We start from the raw sequence: 9,256 nt of genomic DNA on the forward strand, positions 1-9,256 counted from the left end.
AATTTATTATTATGATTTTATTTATTCTCATTTCTAGTGAGATATATTTTTACATTGTCCATGCTCTTTAATCTACACTGAATTGTAATTTTTTGTAATCTAAACTATATCCCATATAGACTTCCATACCATCAATATTATACTACTACAAATAAATATTTATCAATTTTGAAAAAAACCATACTATGAATAGTTATAAACTATTTTTTTTAAAGAAACTATTACTAAGTATAGATATTTAATAATTTTTAAATAACCATATTGTAGAAATTTTGAAAGTGATATTTGGCAAAGAAAAAAAAAAGAAAAAAGACAAAAAAAAAAAAAAAAAAAGAAAGAAAGAAAAGAAAAAAAAAGAGAAAAAAAAGAAATAAAAAAAAGAAGAGCCAAAAAGCTTTAGAGTGCTAAGGAACTAGTACACCTAGATAGAATGACAACTTCCCTCATCAATGTGTGTGATAAGGAGGGATACTAAAGTCTTCAAATCTACTAACATTTAATACATTTTTGGATATTTTTCTTCAAAATTTCTGCAAGGAAAATAATTAATGTACTTTCCTAAAGTTATAATGTTCTCTTATTTTTATTTTGTCAAAAACTTACATTCTATTTATTTCATAGGTGTGTACAAATTTTTGTGGGTAGATTTATAATATTTCATTAACAGAAATTGAGAAAAATTAAGGTCTAATTAAATTATTAGTGATATTTTTATATATATCACTTGTCCAATTCAATTAGTTTGTGTTTGTGAGTGGTTAGTTTATGTTTATTTTGAACATCAAAATAGGTGGTTTCAAACAAGGTATGAGCATCCATCAAAGCATAAGGGATAGAAAAAATTCTAACATTTTTTTGTTTCCACTACTCTCATTGACATGAATGCAAAATGTAAAGGCATGTAGAAGGCACAAGAAATTATTGATTACTAGTTTTAAAAAATTATAGGAAAAGTTATGAAATGGCCTTTGAATTTCCCAATGTGATCCTAGCCTAATCCAAAATGGTTGATTTTGAATAACATATGGAAATCTAGAAAAGACTCAAAGTGATATACTTACAAAAAGAGAGTATTAGAATACTACGAAATAAGTATAAATAAATAGAAACACAATTTTACCACATATATACACAATATAATTTTCTACATTCTTTGGTGGATGTCTAAACCTTATTCAAATATTTTATTTTTGCACTAATTGGTTGTGATTCCATTGAATACTATTTTTCTCATAGTTTTGTTTATAAATAATTATATATGCAGTAGCCAAAATTTGAATGGTTTGAGAAAAAAATTAAAAGAGTTCGATCCTTACTATGTGCATACTAACATTGTGGTGGAATATATCTCCATGAAATAAAATTGATTTCTATAGACTATTGGACAACCATACATGGCACCAATTTTGTAATTCCATACTTGTACTAGCCATTCTCACTTGAAGGTGATTCCTTATGCATAAATCAATCCCTTAAAATTCTACCCTCATTTTAGTGTCAAAATTGTAAGACAATGTTAAGTGAGCTTTGTTTGATAAGGAGCTTGTGCTTAGTTTTAAAGTCATATTATGTGGGGAAACCTATTATCCTATTTATTTGTAGTGGTTTCCTACTATTCTAATATTTTGCTGTACCAAATAGTATTGAAAAGTGTGGTTCCTTCAAAGCATTGGCTTTGTGTTTGTTGTGGTATAGTTTTTTAAATTTATAAATTTCTACATTTACTAGCATAAGTTTAATGGTTTAAATGTTTCACTTCATTTAATATCTATGTGAAATATGCTTTGTATTTTTAAATATTAGAATATAATCTTAAATTTTTAGAAGAAACTTGAAATTAATATTTTATTTACTTTTATTTTATGCAAAAATAGACCACTAGTACATATGTATTCATATCATGAAAATGCACTATAGTGTTAAAATAAAATAATCTTCTGATTTTCTTTGTGTTTAATAATTTTTTGTGCTTGATTTCATTTCATGAAAGATGATGACCATAGACAATATGTATATTGTCAAATCAATGAAAAGTATTCGTAAATATGAAATTTATAAATATACTACATTCCATGATCTATCGAAATTCCACGTCTAAAATGTAAATTGTGTGGCTTCAAGAAAATACCCTGATTCAAGGGACAAAACTATTTGAATTGAAATATTATCTATATGAATGACCTCCTTCAAAATTTTGATACTTACAATCTTATCAACATCACCTAAATATTAAAATCTACTGATTTTAATCCACTCTCTATCTTTGAGAGCACGCCAATCATATTGCCCTATAATCAACTTGGACCGTCTTATCAGGATGACCTGAATGTAGCTATAAATGAATCCGGCTATGCCTTCCTCACACATCCAATTGTACAATAGGAGTCCAGTCTAATTTGGTTTTCCTCCCATCCTCATCTTCATCATAGTCCTTTAGGCTATAGTTTTAAATTGTCTCTATGATCAGGATATCTGAAGCCATGCTTGATGAGAATACTGCAACCGCCAGTGATACTGATAAGAATGCTCTGGACTTTATTGAGAATGTTACCATGCATGCTGATCAAGTGCAGGCTCAAGTGCTTTCTGAGATTTTGACGAGGAACGCTCACATCGAATACTTTATGCGCTATGAGCTCAACGGTCGCACTGATAGTGATTCTTTCCAAAAGTTCGTGCCCGTCGTTACGTACGAGGATTTGCAGCCTGATATTCTTCGAATCGCTAACGGTGATAAACCTTCTATTCTTTCATCTCAGCCCATCTCAGAATTTCTCACCAGGTAGATAAAATGTCACAGTTCAGTATTTCGCTAAAAAATGTAAACGTTGCGTGAATGAAATGGCATTTTCTGTGTTAATTCGGTGTTTTCTAGTGGCCGCGTTTGATGCAATGTATGGTGTGATTTGCTATATCAGCTCTGGAACATCTACTGGAGAACGCAAGCTGATGCCCACAACTGAAGAGGAAATAAATAGAAAAACCCTTCTATATAGTTTTATCATGCCGGTCATGAACCAGTGAGTGTCTTTTCCCTTAGTTCTAGTATATATTCCCTAGAGTTGGACGTTTATCTATAAACATGAGATTCTTAGATTCAAATGGGTTTTTAAAGAAGTTTGGTAATGGTGTGTATCAGGTATATGAAAGGGCTTGACAAGGGAAAAGGGATGTACTTCCTCTTCATCAAATCTGAAACCAAGACTCCAGGCGGATTGGTAGCTCGGCCAGTTCTAACGAGCATCCATAAGAGCCGGCAGTTTAGAGAAAAGTTTTACGACCCCTATAATACGCACACCAGCCCAATGGAAGCCATTTTGTGTCCAGATTCTCAACAGAGCATGTACGTTCAACTCCTCTGTGGCCTGGTGCAGAACACTCAAGTTTTGAGGGCAGGAGCCATTTTCGCGTCGGCCTTGCTTAGGGCAATACGTTTTTTGCAACAGCATTGGAAATCGCTGTGTCATGATATTCGAGTTGGAAGCCCGAGCGAGGAAGAAGTGAGAGATCCTTGCCTAAGAGAAGCCCTAATGAAGATGATGATATTGAGTCCCAATCCTGAGGTGGCAGAGCTCATGGAGAGCGAGTGCTCAAAGGCGTCATGGGAGGGAATAATCAAGCGGCTCTGGCCCAACATAAAGTATCTAGATGTGATTGTGACGGGGAGATGGCCCAATATATTCCCACCTTCGATTTCTACAGCGGTGGGCTCCCTCAGGTGTGCACAATGTACGGCTCCTCTGAATGCTACTTCGGTCTCAATCTCCACCCGCTAAGCAAACCCTGGGAAGTGTCATACACTTTCATGCCCAACATGGCCTACTTCGAGTTCCTCCCAATTTGCCCTCATGATAACCACAAAAGCCCTAGCAGTGAGCCGCCACCGGCCCAACAGTCGCAGCTCGTGAAGCTCGTTGACGTTAAAGTGGGTAAAGAATATGAAGTTGTGGTCACCACATACGCAGGTAAAAACTTGCCTAAATTTTCTGACCGAAAAAGGGAAGTTCTAGACATATACGCAATATGATTAACATTCTTTCAGTGTTGCGATGCAGGGCTGTATCGATATAGAGTGGGAGACGTGCTCAGGGTTACTGGTTTCTACAACTCGGCGCCGAATTTCCAGTTTGTATGCCGGAAAAATGTAATGTTGAGCATTGACTCGGATAAAACTGACGAAGTGGAGCTGCAGAACGCGGTGAACAAGGCAACCGAGTATCTGGATCGCTATAGAACTCGATTAATTGAGTACACGAGCTACGCAGAGGTATCTAGCATTCCGGGGCATTACGTTCTCTTCTGGGAGCTCCACAGTGTGACGCAGGTGGAAGTGCCTGATGAAGTTTTGCAGCAGTGTTGTCTTACCGTGGAGGAGAGTTTAAATTCGGTGTACAGACAAGGCAGAGCCTCTGACAAATCCATCGGCCCTCTGGAGATAAAAATAGTAGAAAGTGGGACATTTGAGGAGTTGATGGATTATGCCCTAAGCCAAGGGGCGTCTTTCAATCAATACAAGGTACCCCGCTGCGTTAAGTTCGCCCCATTATTCGAGCTCCTCAATTCGAGAGTCACCGCCTCCTATTTCAGCCCCAATTGTCCTAAATGGACACCTGCACGCACCGACTGGGAAACTTCTGCCAAATCTCTCTAAATCTTCATCTGCTTCCTAATATGTTTGTGTTAGAGATCAGTAATTTCTTCATCCACGTATGCAGTCAGCGAAAACTGCACTCCACAAACTCAGTAGCTGTTATAGTCGTGTGTCTCCGTTCGCTAAAATAAAGGAAAACTGTTTCTTATGTCTCCAAATTTACATTCCACGTTTCAGTCAGTTCCACTATAAATAAATTATAACCGTAATTCATTCCCACGCTACCTTTCCCACGTTACCTAATACTAGAATATATATAATACATCAATCATCTTTTAACTCAATACAATACTATCTAAATTTATTACATAATATAGATGAATCATAACAATGTTTAAGAGAAGACTTAATCATGTCATATGGGTTCTCTACTACTAAGCAACATTTATTAACATGTATTAAACATCACTAAGTTAGTCACATGAAGATATCTTTATTCTATTACATTATTGTAAATCACATAAACATCTTTAATATAATACATTGATTTAACTTAATCAAATAAATTCCCAATCATTAATAATTTTACTTATCATATAAAGGCCCATGTTAATTAAGTTCATTTTAAAACATCAAATGAAAGATTCCTATGATAACCTTCATCAAGAATAAGAACATACATATAATCCCCATGATTACATTCACTCACAAGTCATCCATTAACACAAAAGCATCTATCATAATAGTCCTACTACAATCCTTCTCACTTGGAGTATCCAATTACAAATATCCTTTCAATTACAAGTATAAATATACAATTACATATTTTTTCACATTATGGAAAATACATAACAAATACATTACAATGGTAGACCAATCTACATCTAAATGTGAAAATATTGGAATACAAGGTAAGATCCATCCAACTGCACTTGAACAAGAACTCCAAAACCCCAATGAATGGAAAAAACTACCATCCGACAATGTGGAACTTGTAGGTCCACCCCTTGTGTTGGAGATAGGCACAAGGCCTTAAAAAACAAGCAAGAAGGCTAGGGATAAAAGAACTGAACATACACCACAACCAAGATACACAAGACACCACTGCACAAGATAAGAGTATAAGGATAACAACCAAAAGACTTCTAGATACTTCCACATATAAGTTGACACATTAGGATACTAGGATACATGAAGGAGAGAGTGTTATCACATAGCTTCAACATGGATTATCCTAGTAGCCCCTTCAGACCTGTCCCCCATTTGACAACTCATGTAGAATCGTACAATCTTTTCATGAAGACAAGGCAATGCATGATCTTTCCAAATCAAACATCTCTCTAGACGAATGGGCCTTCCCAATCTCATCCTCTATTCATATGAGCACATGAGGTCATGAGTGCGGCACAAAATATTATCTTATTAGTGTGTAAACCCAACCTAGAGTTTAATTAATTCTACCACTTATTAATCTACTCTCTTATGGGTTATCTTGACAACCACTTAGGGCCTTGGCCTCAATAGAGAGCCACTCCCCCTTAATGCACCTAGATAACCTATCTTCTATGGATCATAATAAGCATCATGAAATATATGGCATACAAATAGGAACAACAAGCATCCATATACATGAATACATTTCACAATCTATAAATAAGACTTCCAAACGAAGACCAATAAGAAGGTCAAGTCCTGAAATTGAATGATAACCTCAAAATCATTGTTCATTTTCACAAGACAACTCAGGATAGGACATATGAACACCAATCCAACCAAATTAAGTCCAATTAGACACAAAAATACAAAATTGATAGGGTATACTGTCACCTATAGCCTCTAAATTGACCGGGAGTCCATATTGAGTCAAAATTGCAAGCTGGAAAAAACCCATAAGATTTGCATAGATTCTCTCTAAACCTACATAGTTGGGCTTAGAAGGTATGCAATTGAGCCCACAAGATACACAATTGATCTTTTTAGCCGTGTAGTTGAGCTTTGTAGCTACGTAATTGCTAAAAAATGCAGAAAAATAAAGAAAAACATAACACAAAGGCTCCAAATTGAAATCTGACAAAAATCCATTTGAACTCAAAAGTCAATGAGCAGGAGTGGAGGTAGGCGTGTAGGGATTAGGGTTTCCATCAAGGAAGATTATGTAGAGGAGGCGAACGATGATGCAAACAATGACTTGGAGACTGAGGTGGGTGGGGCTTGCACCCCCTCAGTTTTTTTGTGGATCGTGGGGAGTTTTTACTCTGCAATGCTTGCCCTTTTGTGTAGTTTGGGCACTTTTCCTTTGGTCGCCTATTTCAGTTTGGCTCAGGTCTTCTTGGGTGCTTCGAGTGGGAGCTGTGTTGGTGCTTCGGGTTTTTCTTCCTCTACCATGTCCTGTGTGCCTAGTTCCGTGTGGCTGGGTGTGGGGTTTTGGGTTTTCTCTTATCTCCTGGCTGTGGTTCTATTTTGTTCGAGTGTGGGTGTGGAGGGGGAATTTGGGACTTGGGTGGAGTTGTCATTTCTCTTAAGGGGTTTTCTCCCCCCTCAGTTGGTGCTTTTCTTGGTGTTCTTCTACTCTTGGTTTGGTCTTTGGGGCTACAAGGGATATTTTCTAGTGCTCTCCGGGGCTGCCTTATTATTGGTTTCCCCTTGTTTGCCTCATTCTTTCTAGCCTTGTCGCTTCTATCTTAGTATCCTGGTTTATTTCAAGTTCTTCTTATAGAGGTGGTCCTGTCTTTTATTGAGGTGGAGATGGTTGGTATTGGAGATAACCTTTCTCCTATTGAGGTGGAGTTGGATGTTGTAGTTATTGCTGGCAGGTGTTGGTGGGAGGTTGTTGGTGCTTTATTTTGTGGATGACTTGGTTTTGAGGATATTTTTATGGTAGTTTTCCCTCCTTTAGTCCCTATTGAGGTGGTGATCTTGGAGGGTTCCATGTTCTCAGTTTTGGTCTTCTTAAAGGTTAAGGTTTTGGGTGCCTTTCTAAAACCCATGTGGGCTTCTTCTACTCCTCTTATCCATTCCCATGGATCTCTCTTTGAGGTGATTTTCTCTCTTATGGAGGTGGAGTGGCTACATGGGTTTTAGGCTAAGGATCTTTTTAGGAAGCTACTGTTTGTGTTTCTAGTTTAGGGAGCCTATCAAAACCCTCATGGTTGTCTTTGAAGGAGGTTTTGGGTGCCTTATCAAAACCCTTTGTCCTAGAAGGTGCCTTCATGATGAGATGCTATTGTTTGGGACTTGACTGGTTGTGGGAGCCTTGTAAAATCCACTCTTTTAGGTTGTGGGATCCTTGTAAAACCCATTCTCAAGGTTGAGGAAGCTTGGAAAAACCTTATGTCTCTTGTTCTTTTTAGGGACAAACTAGATGCTGGTAGTTTTCAAGGGCCTAGTTTGGCTAGTTTTTGTTTTTGGTTAGGTTTAGGATTTGTTTGTTGTGACTTGAAGATGTTGTTATAGGTTATGGGAGTCTGGGAAAACCCTTTGTGTTGGCTGAGGGTTCCTGATAAAACCTCTATCTCTATCTTCTGAGGTCTATTGTTTGTTGACATTGACCGTCTGTTTTGACCAACCTAGTTTGTAATGTTTTACACTTGATATTTGGCCAGTGTTTGGTGTGTTGTGGTTGCCATGTTTTCTATTTATGTTTTTTTGTAGCCTTTGAGTTTTGGGATTTGGACGCCCATAAGTCTAGAACATTTTAAGTTCTTTCTAAAACCCCTCATTTGCTACCAGGTAGTCTAGTAATTAAGATAACATAAAAATCCCACTTAGGCTATAATTAATACCACTAATTAAGATAACATAAAAATACCACTTAGGCTATAATTAATAACACTAATTAAGATAACATAAAAAACCCACACATTCAAGTAAATCATAAAATAATACCAATATCAAAACAAGACTTACCACTAACAACAAAGTGATCAGATATTGTCTATATGACAAATTTGATTGGATAAAGATAAATACTAGATAATTGTCCCTAGGTTAGGACAATGGCTAGGGATAGATACATTCTGGGCCTTATACTATCTCCTATACCACCATTGGGAATTAACGAGGATAATATGACCATTCATTGTGTTAATGTTGATCATCAATAGCCTTTAAATGGAATCCACTTTGTTATGGTTGAGGTAAGAAATTGAGATTCACTACCATCTTATAAAGAAGGTTTTAGATAATAGGAGAATCAAATATTAGCTTTACAGATCTAATTAGCTCATATATATATTTTCTAATACATCTAAAAAATAGTTTTAAATGCATAGGAATTAATGTGGAAATCATAGAAAGAGTGGTAGTGTAGCTTCATAGATTATTCTCCCTAATTGTGAAATCCCCATTTCATGCTCTATTCAGTTCACATGTGTTTTGGTATCCACTCACCTAGTGCATTTTAGGACCATTACAGTCCTTGACATTACCCTCAACTAAATGAATATACTATTGTAGCATCGCAAATTTTACACCCTTAATTGGGTGGTACAATTTCATGCTTAGGTAAGCACCTACCTTAGTGAGTTGCATTCTTCATTTTATATTCCTTTTAAGAATTTAATTAATTAATTTAATTGAATCTAAAGTCCTCTTTTATCACTCTACATATCATAAAATTGGTCCCTTAACCATAAGTGTGCAACTTTTTATGTTATCCTTTTAATC

General features: G+C 36.1%; 1 pseudogene; it reads left to right on the top strand.

Moving 5' to 3' along the window:
- Positions 1 to 2,459: 2,459 nt before the first annotated feature.
- On the top strand, positions 2,460 to 4,651 carry LOC131065439 (indole-3-acetic acid-amido synthetase GH3.6-like; annotated as a pseudogene).
- The last annotated feature ends 4,605 nt before the right edge of the window (positions 4,652 to 9,256 follow it).

Source organism: Cryptomeria japonica, chromosome 4, assembly GCF_030272615.1.
Source record: "Cryptomeria japonica chromosome 4, Sugi_1.0, whole genome shotgun sequence".
NCBI lineage: Eukaryota > Viridiplantae > Streptophyta > Pinopsida > Cupressales > Cupressaceae > Cryptomeria > Cryptomeria japonica.